Source organism: Syngnathus scovelli, chromosome 8 (genome assembly GCF_024217435.2).
Source record: "Syngnathus scovelli strain Florida chromosome 8, RoL_Ssco_1.2, whole genome shotgun sequence".
Classification (NCBI taxonomy): Eukaryota; Metazoa; Chordata; class Actinopteri; order Syngnathiformes; family Syngnathidae; genus Syngnathus; species Syngnathus scovelli.
This window is the reverse complement of record NC_090854.1, coordinates 5702691-5715360: the sequence shown is the minus strand read 5'-3', so window position 1 is coordinate 5715360 and position 12670 is coordinate 5702691.

Sequence of the window (12670 nt, the reverse complement as noted above, 5' to 3'; positions counted from 1 at the left end):
CAGGTAAACTCAGAAAGGAAAAATATGGATTTTCCCAAAGATGCATGTTATAATGATATTATAATAATATAATATATTATAATGTTAAAATCCAAATAAAATGTCAGATTTGATTGACTGAACTTTATTCATCCCACGGCGGGGAAATTCACTTGTCACAGCAGCGCATATGAGTACAAGAATAATACGAGTACAAGAATAAAACAAGTGCCAAAATTTTTAAAAAAGGGGTAAATAAGGGATAATTACAGATAACACAATTTACCAAGAGCATAATTTGATTAGCGGTAATTGTCCACATGATCCCAACTCATGAATTTTTTGCTAATGGCAGCTAACCCTGTTCCAACTCAGCAAAAACAAAGCTTCGCCACTTCTAATAGCGTAGAACTCATGAATGTAATGCCTGAAGGCATGCTCAATTTTGCGTTAAACCTTTCCTTACTTTATTGAGTCCCTTGAGCATGCCCATTACAGCCAACAATGATCTCACAAGCACCTGCTCCTAACCTTGGGGCAAAGTCAAGGAAACATTATAACAAATTTAAAATCAAAACCACATTTCAAGGATGTCTGTGTGTTTTCATGGTTTCTGTCTTTGTAAGTCACCAACTTCCACATTTTAGGTCATTTTTTTCTCTTGTGTGTAAAAGTACACAAAATGACAAAATATAGCAAAAGAAATCACGTGCAAGAAAACACACGCATAACGCATGTACACACACAAACCATAAAAATCAGCTGTAATTTGTCTTGACTGCTGGGGCTATTAGCACATTTCAATCATATCCTCAATCAATTAAATATCCGACACGGTGATAAAACATAACAAGCCACTGTAAAAGAGGGAGAGTTCAATGCAGACATATAAAACCCTCACTTGCACCATTCCGTCACATAAAAGGACCACATGATGTCATATTCTCTAGAGACGGTTCATAAAAAAACACTAATGCACACGAGATGGATTTATGGTTATACGCCATGAAGAGAATGTATCTTAAAATGGGATTTAGATTTAAGAGTGAAAAATTCTGAAGGACCCTTTTTTCTGGTTCTTTTACCTTTAATGCGTCCTATGCTATTAGTAAGTACCCAAAGACTGCATATTCTTAGTTAAACTATTTAAAGGGCTAGTGACACCGGTATATGTATAAATCGGTTTTAGTTAGTTTATGGGCTTATAAATATAAATTGACACTCGAAACAACGAAAAGGAAGCTGTTGCTCTGAAAAATATACCGTATTTGCCGGTGTACAGGTCGACTCGGTGTATAAGTCGACCCCCTAAAATTCGACGGAAATTTACGATTTTATGATATATCCTTTGTATAAGTCCAGCTCAATTGTTGCATTATATTAAACTTCAAAATTCAATATGCGAAATTTATTGACGAAATGTGTTCAAATTCCGGGAGGCCGTGCGCATGCGGCTGTTTATAAGCACCGCGGAGGAGATCGCGGCCGGCGAGCTCGCGCACGCCGCCCGGCACCAACGGGAGGCCGGAAATAGCTCCAAGCCGAGCGGATCGGCACTTTATAAGCACCGCGGAGGAGATCGCGGCGCCTCATTCGACTTCCAGCGGCCGGCGAGCTCGCGCACCCGCCCAGCACATCCGGGAGGCCGTGCGCATGCGCCAAGTGGCCGAAAATAGCCCCCGCCGAGCGGATCGGCTGTTTATAAGCACCGCGGAGGAGATCGCGGCGCCTCATTCGACTTCCAGCGGCCGGCGAGCTCGCGCACCCGCCCGGCACATCCGGGAGGCCGTGCGCACGCACCAAGTGGCCGAAAATAGCCCCCGCCGAGCGGATCGGCTGTTTATAAGCACCGCGGAGGAGATCGCGGCGCCTCATTCGACTTCCAGCGGGCCGCGCACTCGCGCACGCCGCCCGGTTCAAATTTTCTAAGTGCAACGCACAATGAGATGCATGAGAAACGGCCTTGGTTACCATCACATTTGAAGCGATGAATACGAAGTTAAATTTTATGACTCGGTGTATAAGTCGAGGTCGATTTTTTTCGGTCGATTTTGGATCGAAAAAGGTCGACCAATACACCGGCAAATACGGTAATTTAAATTTGCCGCACAGACGAGTTTGACTGCACCGAGCCGCCAGCCGGAAGTGACGTCTCATGACGTCTCAAGTTGTACGCGTTTAGCTTCAGTGAATGTAAACAAAAAGAGAAGAGGGGCCAGTGCGGAGACGTCGGGCCAGGTTTGCGGCCAACCCAGCTTGCCTAGCCGTGCCTTCCATTTTCCTGGCGTACGTTCGTTCGCGGGACAACAAGATGGGTTGAGTTCGCCTGATAGGATCCACGAACCGGACAGTGCGTGCCTGCTGTGTGCTCGTGTTCACAGTTGCCTGGTTGACTGTCATCTTTACGGACTCTGCTGTGCATCGGGAGCGGCTAGCGTGCTATCACTCTTATTGTTCATCTTCTTGTTTTAATTTTCCTGTGTTGTTTACTTGTATGTGCGTTGTGAACTCTGTCTTGTCACCCTGGGATAGTGAGAAACGTAATTTTGATCTCTTTGTGTGTCTTGACATGCGGAGGAATTGACAATAAAGGAGACTTTGAGACTTTGACTTTGAAAAGTATGTCGAAGCGTGACGGGAGGGGCACAATTCAGAAAACGTGCTCAGCTCGTCGAAAACATGCGATTTAAGAAATAAAATTAAAAATGCGCCTAAAACCTAACCCAAACGCTCCAGATGTTCATTTCTCCATGCGCAGTGGTCAACTCGGCACTCTACTCTTTTTACTATGCCAACCTAACCACAGTGACGGGTGAGGCACAATTCAGAAAACGTGCTCAGTTCGTCGAGAAAATGCGATTTAAGCAATGAAATTAAAAATGCTTATAAAACCTAAACCAAACGTTGCAGGTGGTCATGTCTTCATGTGCCGAGATCAATTCGGCACTCTAAAGCCCCCAAGAGCATTTTTTACTATGCCAACCTAACCAGAGTGACGGGAGGGGCAGAATTCAGAAAATGTGCTCAGCTCAGCCCAAGTGAACTGCTAGATTCATCATATTCCGCGTCAAAAGAGGTTTCTGAATCGGATAAAATGATGCTAATATTGCTGCTAGAAACGGAGCTGTCGCTATCATCTGCCATGTTGTTTGGGTTTGTTGACATCCAGATGTACAACTTGTGACGTCACAGTAATGGTGCCGCCAGTTTGGCTTCGTGCGGGACCCGATCGATAAACTGGCATTTCATTTCAGCTTTATTCTTAGTAATCGGTGTCCATTTTTAATTTCCAATGCGGCAAATGTGTTCACTTTATACATTCTATCAAATTCCGTTCTAATTGAAAAAAAAAAAAGGGATGTCTCTATCCCTTTAATGGACGCCAGAAAGATCGCAATATAGCTGTTGAGCCTTTACTGCAAGATTGCAAAATAAGGTCTAACCCCCACCTCTAGGATACCTACTCTTATATTCTTGGGTGGGGAGACTCTGCCTGGCCCATGTGAGTCTATGGTCTTAAAGGAAATAAACTATAATGTGTGCCAGGGTGTCATAATCTGGGTTTCCATGTCAGTTTCTTGCAAAATATAAACAATATGTCTACAATTTCGATAGTCTTGAAGGTGGTTCCATTGAAGAGTTTTTGACTTCTGAGGCTTAACTCCTGAAACATCCATCTCAAAGGAAATAAACTATAATGTGTGCCAGGGTGTCATAATCTGGGTTTCCATGACAGTTTCTTGCAAAATATAAGGAATATTTCTACAATTTCGATAGTCTTGAAGCTGGTTCCATTGAAGAGTTTTTGACTTCTGAGGCTTAACTCCTGAAACAGCCATCCATCCATCCATCCATCCATCCATCCATCCATCCATCCATCCATCCATCCATCCATCCATCCATCCATCCATCCATCCATCCATCCATCCATCCATCCATCCATCCATCCATTTTCTATTCCGCTCTTCCTCAAGGGTCACGGGGGTGCTGGAGCCTATCCCAGCAGTCATCGGGCAGTAGGCAAGGGACTGTCAGGCGCGGAGCAGGGAGAGGACTCGAATGAAGAGTTTCCACTGTCCAAAGATGTGTTTATTGTCTCCACTGGTAGTAATAACAAAAAAACGCCTCAATATGAGGGAAAAAAAGGGGAAACTAAGGCGCCTCGAACCGAGAAGGAAAAAAAGGGGAAATCAAAGCGCCTCGAACCGAGGGAAATACTATAACAAGATAGCGATACCAAGCGTAACCAAGTTACCATGGGTGATCAAACAAGGCTTCTAGGCGGGACTCGAGGATTTCGTGATCGCTAGTGTTCTTTCACAAGGCAAGACGCACTGGCCCTGGACACGGGGAAAGACGCGGGTTATATGGACACAGGAGGGGAACGCAGGTGAAGACAGTTGGTCATTGACGCAGGTGCACACACTTGGGAATCAGGGGTTCACGTGACCGGACGCACAGGGGAAGGACACACCGACTGGAACGAGAGGAAAAGTACACAATAAAACAGGAAGTGATCCGGACGACACATGACAGCATGACAGGGACACCCTGAATTGGTTGTCAGCCGATTGGCTGGGCACACAGAGACGAACAGCTATTCACACTCACACCTAGGGACAATTTGGAGTGTTCAATCGGCCTACCAAGCATGTTTTTGGGATGTGGGAGGAAACCAGATTGCCCGGAGAAAACCCACGCGGGCATGGGGAGAACATGCAAACTCCACACAGGGAGGGCTGGAGGTGGAGACTTGATACAGCGTCTTGTAATTTTTGTAAAATAAACAGAAAACACTTTTTTTAAAGAGTGATACCAATTTAGTTGGCTTAGCTCACTAACTCTTACTGGTTGGTTGAGGGTAGGAATGGGTAACAAAGTGAGTACTTTTAATGGTACGAACCGATTTGGGTGGCACATGAAATCAAACAGTACCATATTTTGGTTCTGAAGCACAGTTGTGAGCAGGTGTGGAAGAGTTATCAATTTTCCATGGCACACTTGAACATAGCAGTAATGCGCAATGACAATCACGACTGGCAGGCTCACACACACTAAAACTACATTCCTGCGTTGGAATCCCAGCAAGACTTAACTGAATATGCAGCCATCAAGCCGCACAAATACAGTAGACTAGTATACTGTCATGCTGTCATGTGTCGTCCGGATCATTTCCTGTTTTATTGTGTGATTTCCTCTCGTTCCAGTCAGTGTGTCCTTCCCCTGTGCGTCCGGTCACGTGATCCCCTGATTCCAAGTGTGTGCACCTGCGTCAATGACCAACTGTCTTCACCTGTGTTCCCCTCCTGTGTCCATATAACCCGCGTCTTTCCCCGTATCCAGTGCCAGTGCGTCTTGCCTTGCTGAGAACACTAGCGATCACGAAACCCTTGAGTCCACGTAGAAAGCCTTGTTTGAACGTCTTTGCTCACCGATGTTAACTTGGTTACATCGCGATCTTGTTTTTGTATTTCCCTCGGTTCGAGGCGCTTTGATTTCTCCTTTTTCTCCCTCGGTTCGAGGCGCGTTAGTTTCCCCTTTTTTCCCTCCTCGTGAGGCGTTTTTTGTTCGACCATCAGTGGAGACAATAAACACTTTGTTGAACTTTGGAATCTCTGCATTCGAGTCCTCTCCCTGCTCTGCGCCTGACATTACGCACTGGCCAGACATGGACTCGGCAGAGACAGCGCAGCTGGTCGCCCAAGTCCGCTCCCAGACGTCGCAGCTGGGCCAACAGCAGAAGCAGGTCGACGCTCTGAGTGTTGGAGTTCAGGAACTGGCGAAGAACCAGGAAGGCTTCCAAGAGGCGGTGGCCGCCCAGGTGGATGCGTTGAGTCATCAAATGCAAGACGTCATCACTCTGCTGACCACGGGGCGAGCTGCGACACCCAGTTCCACAGCGGCGCCCCCTGTGGACCACCCGGCACCCGCGCCTATTGCGAGGGGGATCAGACTGGCTTCCCCGGAACGATATGCCGGTGAACCCGGGCTGAGTCGAGCCTTTATAACGACTTGTGAGATGCAGTTCGAGCGAGCTCCCGGCGACTTCCCAACGGAACGCTCCCGGGTGGCGTACACGATATCCTATTTGACGGGAAGAGCCCGGGCGTGGGCGACCGCAGAATGGGCCAGGAACTCCGCTACCTGTCACTCGTTTTCCGGATTCATCGAGGCCCTGCGCATGGTGTTCGATCCAGCTCCCACGGACAGAGAGAAGGCACGAGAGCTGTGCCATATCACCCAGGGTCGAGAGACGGTCAGCGACTACGCGATCCGCTTCCGCACTCTGGCCGCGGAAAGCGGATGGAACTCGTCGGCCCTGTACGATGCTTTTCTCCGGGGTCTTTCCGGGACCATCCAAGACCAACTCATTCCCCTTGATCTTCCTGTGGAACTCGACGCTCTCATCACGTTGGCCGTCCGAACAGACAACCGACTACAGGAATGGAGGAAGCGGCGCACAAGCCGGGGCGCGATCGTTACTCCTTCCGCATCATTGGGCGGGCGGTCATCCCACGAGACGCACCACCAAAGATCGACCCCGGCATTTCCACTCGCTGGGACGGAACCCATGCAGCTCGGCAGGGCCAAATTGAGCGAGGAGGAAAGACAGCGTCGACGCCAGGAGGGCCGCTGCTACTACTGCGGGGCGCTTGGTCATCTCCGCCTCTCCTGCCCGGAGCGGAATGCGCTGAGGGTAAGCACCTTCTCCGTGGTCCGGCAGAAGAATAGGGTTCTACCCGTCGGGACGCTAACCTGCCAAGGCAAGGAAATCGAGCTTGGGGTGTTGATTGACTCTGGGGCCGACGAGAATCTGATTGACTGGGCTTTCGCTCGCAGCTTAGGTGTAAAGACCGAACCCTTGAACACGACCATAACGGCTAAGGCACTTAGCGGACAAGCCCTTTTTGACGTATCCTCTATAACCGAACCCCTCTCACTGGCTTTTGGAACTCATCATGAACTAGTAAGATTGCATGTAGTCACCTCCCCCCTGAATCCGCGTATCCTCGGTTATCCGTGGCTAAAACACCACAACCCTGCAATAAACTGGGAGTCAGGGGAGATAAAGGGGTGGGCATCCCAGTGCCAAGTATCGTGTGTCAAACCAAACCCTTCGATCGAGTCCACCTGCACTTCTCCCTCGGACCTTGCGTCTCCTGAACCAGAGTCCAGATCTCCGGACCTAAACCAAGTACCCAAATGCTACCATCAACTTGCGGAGGTATTTAGCAAAGCCAAGGCAAGCTCCTTACCACCCCATCGTCCTTACGACTGCGCCATAGACCTATTGCCCGGGGCTTCGATCCCCAAGGGGAGACTTTATTCCCTTTCGGGCCCCGAAAAGAGGGCCTTGAATGACTATATTGACGCGTCACTGAAAGCGGGTCTGATCAGGCCGTCGTCATCGCCTGCAGGGGCCGGGGTTTTCTTTGTGGGGAAGAAGGACGGAACCCTGCGCCCCTGCATAGATTACAGTCCCCTCAACCAGATCACTATAAAGAATCGGTACCCCCTCCCACTCATGTCGGCCGTGTTTGATCAGTTGCAGCAGGCTCGGGTATTCACCAAGCTACATTTGCGTAACGCGTATCACCTCGTGCGCATTCGGGAAGGAGATAAGTGGAAGACGGGCTTCAACACCCCCAGGGGACACTTTGAATACCGGGTAATGCCGTTCGGCCTCACCAATGCCCCCGCCGTCTTCCAGGCCATGATCAATGACGTTTCGAGTGATTTCTTAGACCACTTTGTTTTCGTTTACTTGGATGACATCTTAATTTATTCACCAGATTTGAGGACCCATGAGAGTCATGTTAAGTCAGTCCTGCAACGGCTCCTGGACCATCAACTTTATGTAAAGGCCGAAAAAAGCGAGTTCCATGCAGAAACAATATCGTTCCTTGGCTTCATCATAGCCCCAGGGAAGGTCCAGATGGACCCAGCCAAAGTGAGCGCGGTGACCCAATGGCCGGTACCGGATAGCCGCAAAAGAGTACAGCAATTTCTGGGATTTGCTAACTTTTATAGACGCTTCATACGAGGCTTCAGCGCCACCGCGGCTCCCCTGCACGCTCTCACCTCCCCGACGGTTCCGTTTCGCTGGACGGCGGAGGCTGAAGCCGCCTTCCAGGAGCTGAAGAGGCGGTTCACCACCGCCCCAATCCTTACCTTGCCTGACCCATTTCGTGAGTTCGTGATGGAGGTTGATGCCTCCAGTCAGGGAATCGGCGCCGTCCTGTCTCAGAGATCCCCGGCCGACAACAAGCTCCATCCATGCGCCTTTTTGTCCCGACGGCTGACCCCCGCGGAGCAGAACTACGACGTCGGAGATCGGGAATTGTTGGCGGTCAAAAAAGCCCTTGAAGAATGGAGACACTGGCTGGAGGGAGCCCAACACCCCTTTCTGGTTTGGACCGATCACAAGAACCTGCAATATATCAAGGATGCCAAGCGATTGAACTCCTGCCAGGCTCGTTGGTCCCTCTTCTTTAACCGTTTCCATTTCACGTTGTCTTACAGACCGGGGGCCAAGAACACCAAACCTGATGCGCTGTCACGCATCTACAGCCCAGACCCGGTGTCCACAGAGCCAGAGCCCATTCTCCCCCCTCACTGTGTGGTGGGAGCCGTAACCTGGCCCATAGAGGACTTGGTGAAGCAGGCAAACCACGATGATCCACCCCCTAGAGGAAGTCCCGAGAATAGACTGTTCGTTCCGCCCCAACTACGATCCCAAGTGATCCACTGGGCGCACACGTGTCACCCGGGCGTGCGAAGAACCCTGCACGTCATCCAACAAAGATTCTGGTGGCCCTCCATGGGGGCAGACGTCCGGGAGTATGTTGCAGCCTGTTCCATCTGTGCGCGAAGTAAGAACACTCCGGGCAGCCGTGTGGGGTTGCTGCAACCGCTCTCCATCCCCTCTCGACCATGGGCCAACATCTCGGTGGATTTTGTCAGCGGTAAGACGACGATACTCACCGTCGTGGATAGGTTCTCCAAGATGGCCCACTTCATTGCCCTGCCTAAATTACCTTCGGCAAAACGTACAGCAGTGGTCCTCATGGACCACGTCTTCAGGATTCATGGATTTCCTCGGGACGTCGTGTCAGATAGGGGCCCCCAGTTCGTGTCCCGCTTTTGGAAAGCCTTCTGCAAGCTTATAGGGGCCACCGTGAGCCTCACTTCGGGCTACCACCCGGAAGCGAACGGCCAAGCAGAACGTATTAACCAGCAGCTGGAAACGGGCCTCCGCTGCTTGGTGACCCAGAACCCCTCGTCGTGGAGTCAAAACTTGACCTGGGTAGAGTACGCCCATAACTCCCTTCCCACCACGGCTACCGGGATGTCCCCCTTCATGTGTGTTTTCGGATACCAGCCCCCGCTCTTCCCCGACAGCGAGCCGGAGGTGTCAGTAACCTCGGCGCGCGCCGTGGTGAGACGCTGTCGGCGCATCTGGGCGGCGGCAAGGGCCATACTGGTCCGCCAGGGCGACCGGGTGAAGAGGATGGCTGACCGGAGACGTCGTCCGGCGCCCGTCTACCGGCCCGGCCAGCGGGTCTGGCTGTCCGCCCGGGACCTTCCCCTCCAGGTGGGCTCCAGGAAGCTGGCCCCCCGTTTTGTGGGGCCGTTCCCAATTTCCAAGGTCGTCGGTCCAGCGGCTGTGCGACTCCGTCTGCCTCGGTCCCTTGCGGTGCATCCCACCTTCCACGTCGGGAAGGTCAAGCCGGTGAGGGAGAGTGGGATGGTGCCGGCTCCCGCGGCACCTCCACCTCCGCGGACGGTGGGGGGTGGGCCTGCCTACACAGTTAAGAAGTTGCTGGACGTGCGCCGGAAGGGCCGTGGCTGGCAGTTCCTGGTGGACTGGGAGGGTTACGGGCCAGAGGAGCGGCAATGGGTGCCGCGCAGTTATATCCTGGATCCCGGGCTACTAGATGACTTTTACGCGGCTCACCCCGATGCTCCGGGTCCGTCTGGGATCCGGCCCTAGAGGGGGGGGTTATGTCATGCTGGCATGTGTCGTCCGGATCATTTCCTGTTTTATTGTGTGATTTCCTCTCGTTCCAGTCAGTGTGTCCTTCCCCTGTGCGTCCGGTCACGTGATCCCCTGATTCCAAGTGTGTGCACCTGCATCAATGACCAACTGTCTTCACCTGTGTTCCCCTCCTGTGTCCATATAACCCGCGTCTTTCCCCGTATCCAGTGCCAGTGCGTCTTGCCTTGCTGAGAACACTAGCGATCACGAAACCCTTGAGTCCACGTAGAAAGCCTTGTTTGAACGTCTTTGCTCACCGATGTTAACTTGGTTACATCGCTATCTTGTTTTTGTATTTCACTCGGTTCGAGGCGCTTTGATTTCTCCTTTTTCTCCCTCGGTTCGAGGCGCCTTAGTTTCCCCTTTTTTCCCTCCTCGTGAGGCGTTTTTTGTTCGACCATCAGTGGAGACAATAAACACTTTGTTGAACTTTGGAATCTCTGCATTCGAGTCCTCTCCCTGCTCTGCGCCTGACAGTATACAGTATTAAATATATATTGCAACTATGGTAAGGCCACATACTTTCAAGATTCAAGAGTTTTTTATTCGCCATGTTTGAGCGTGCCAAACAAGGAATTTGACTTCGGTAAATCACAGCCTCTGTTCAACATTTAGGTGACTAACAACAACACTCAGGACATGTGAAGAACGAAAGATATTCTCAAACACCCCCTGATCTTAAACTCCCAAGAGGGCAAGGAAAAACTCAAAACTCCAGCTAGGGGAAATGAGAAACCTTGAGAAGAGACCACAGATGGGAGGGTCCCTCTTCTAGGATGACCAGGCTGCAATGGATGCAGAGAGGACACATAGTACAAACAGTGTAGACAAAAAAGGTGTGGCAAGCGGGATGTTATTGCACAGTAATGACTCTGAGACTCTAAGAGTGGTGTGAGTTCATCAGAGCGACAGCCTGGGGGAAGAAGCTGTCTCTGTGTCTGCTGGTTTTAGTGTACAGAGCTCTATAACGGCGTCCGGAGGGGAGTAGTTCAAACAGGCTGTAACCTGGGTGCGAAGGGTCTGTTGAGATGTTACTTGCATGTTTCCTGGTCCTGGACAGGTACAAGTCTTGGATAGATGGGAGGTTGATTCCAATTATCTTTTCTGCAGTCCTTATTGTCCGTTGCAGTCTGTGCTTGTCTTGTTTGGAGGCCGATCCAAACCAGACAGTGATGGAGGTGCAGAGGACAGACTGGATGATGGCAGTGTAGAAGGTCTTCAGCAGCTCCCGTGGCAGGTTGAACTTCTTGAGCTGTCTCAGGAAGTACAGCCTCTGCTGGGCCTTCTTCCGGACAGAGTCTATGTGGCCGGTCCATTTCAGGTCCCGAGAGATTGTGGTTCCCAGGAACTTGAAGGTGTCTGATGAGAGAATAGTATTACTGCGGATAGTGAGGGGTGAAAGTGGTGAAGGGCCTCGCCTGAAGTCCACTGTCATCTCCACGGTCTTGAGCGGGTTCAGGTCCAGGTGGTTTTGGCTGCACCAGTGGACCAGCCGCTCCACCTCCTGTCTGTACGCAGTCTCATCACTGTTCTGGATCAGTCCGATGAGAGTGGTGTCGTCTGCATACTTCAGGAGCTTCACGGAAGAGTCACTTGCGGAGAAATCGTTGGTGTAGAGGGAGAAGAGCAGTGGGGAGAGGACGCATCCCTGAGGGGCTCCAGTGTTGGTGGGCAGGGTGTCAGATGTGATGCTCCCCAGCCTCACACGCTGTCTCCTGTTGGTCAGGAAGCTGGTGATCCACTGACAGGTGGAGGCAGGCACCGCAAGCTGGATGAGCTTCTGTTGGAGGATGTCAGGAGCGATGGTGTTGAACGCCGAGCTGAAGTCCACAAACAGGATCCTGGCGTACTTTCCTGGGGTGTCCAGGTGTTGCAGGATGTAGTGCAGTCCCATGTTGACCGCATCATCCACCGACCTGTTTGCCCGGTAGGCAAACTGGAGGGGGTCCAGCAGGGGGCCCGTGACATCCTTCAGGTGGTTCAGTACTAACCTCTCGAAAGATTTCATGACCACAGATGTCAGTGCAACAGGTCTATAGTCATTCATACCTGTGATGGCGGGCTTCTTGGCCACTGGAATGATGGTGGAGCTCTTGAAGCACGAGGGCACCTCACTCAGCTCCAGGGAACGGTTGAAGATCCGTGCAAAGGTGGGCGCCAGCTGCTCAGCGCAGACTTTCAAGCAGGAAGGTGACACGCCGAAAGGAAGGTGACACGCCAGCATACTTTGGCACGCCAGCATACTTTGATTGAGCGTGGAGAAATGGACGTCTTGAGCAGATGCTGGCAATGTTCTCAGGTTCCTCACATGAATGGCTAAAAAAAGAGAACAGCACCGGCTAGAGAGAGCTCCTTCTCACCCATCGGTATGGGGAATTCAGTCACATTGGCCACCCCTGCCCAGCGCCAACACAGAGAAGTCCATCGTAATGTTTTGTGTTTTAGAACCTAACCACATCTATAATTTCACACGGGTGAAATGGCAAAAGCTTGTGGCCAAAATTTTGCAAGCATTACACACTATGTTGGGTCTATTCTTCTTCTTCCGGTTTTCCCCTCAGGGGTTGCCACAGCGCATGAGAAATTTTGGCAAATTTTTAGGCCAGATGCCCTTCCTGACGCAACCTTCTACAGTTACCCAGGCATGGGAAC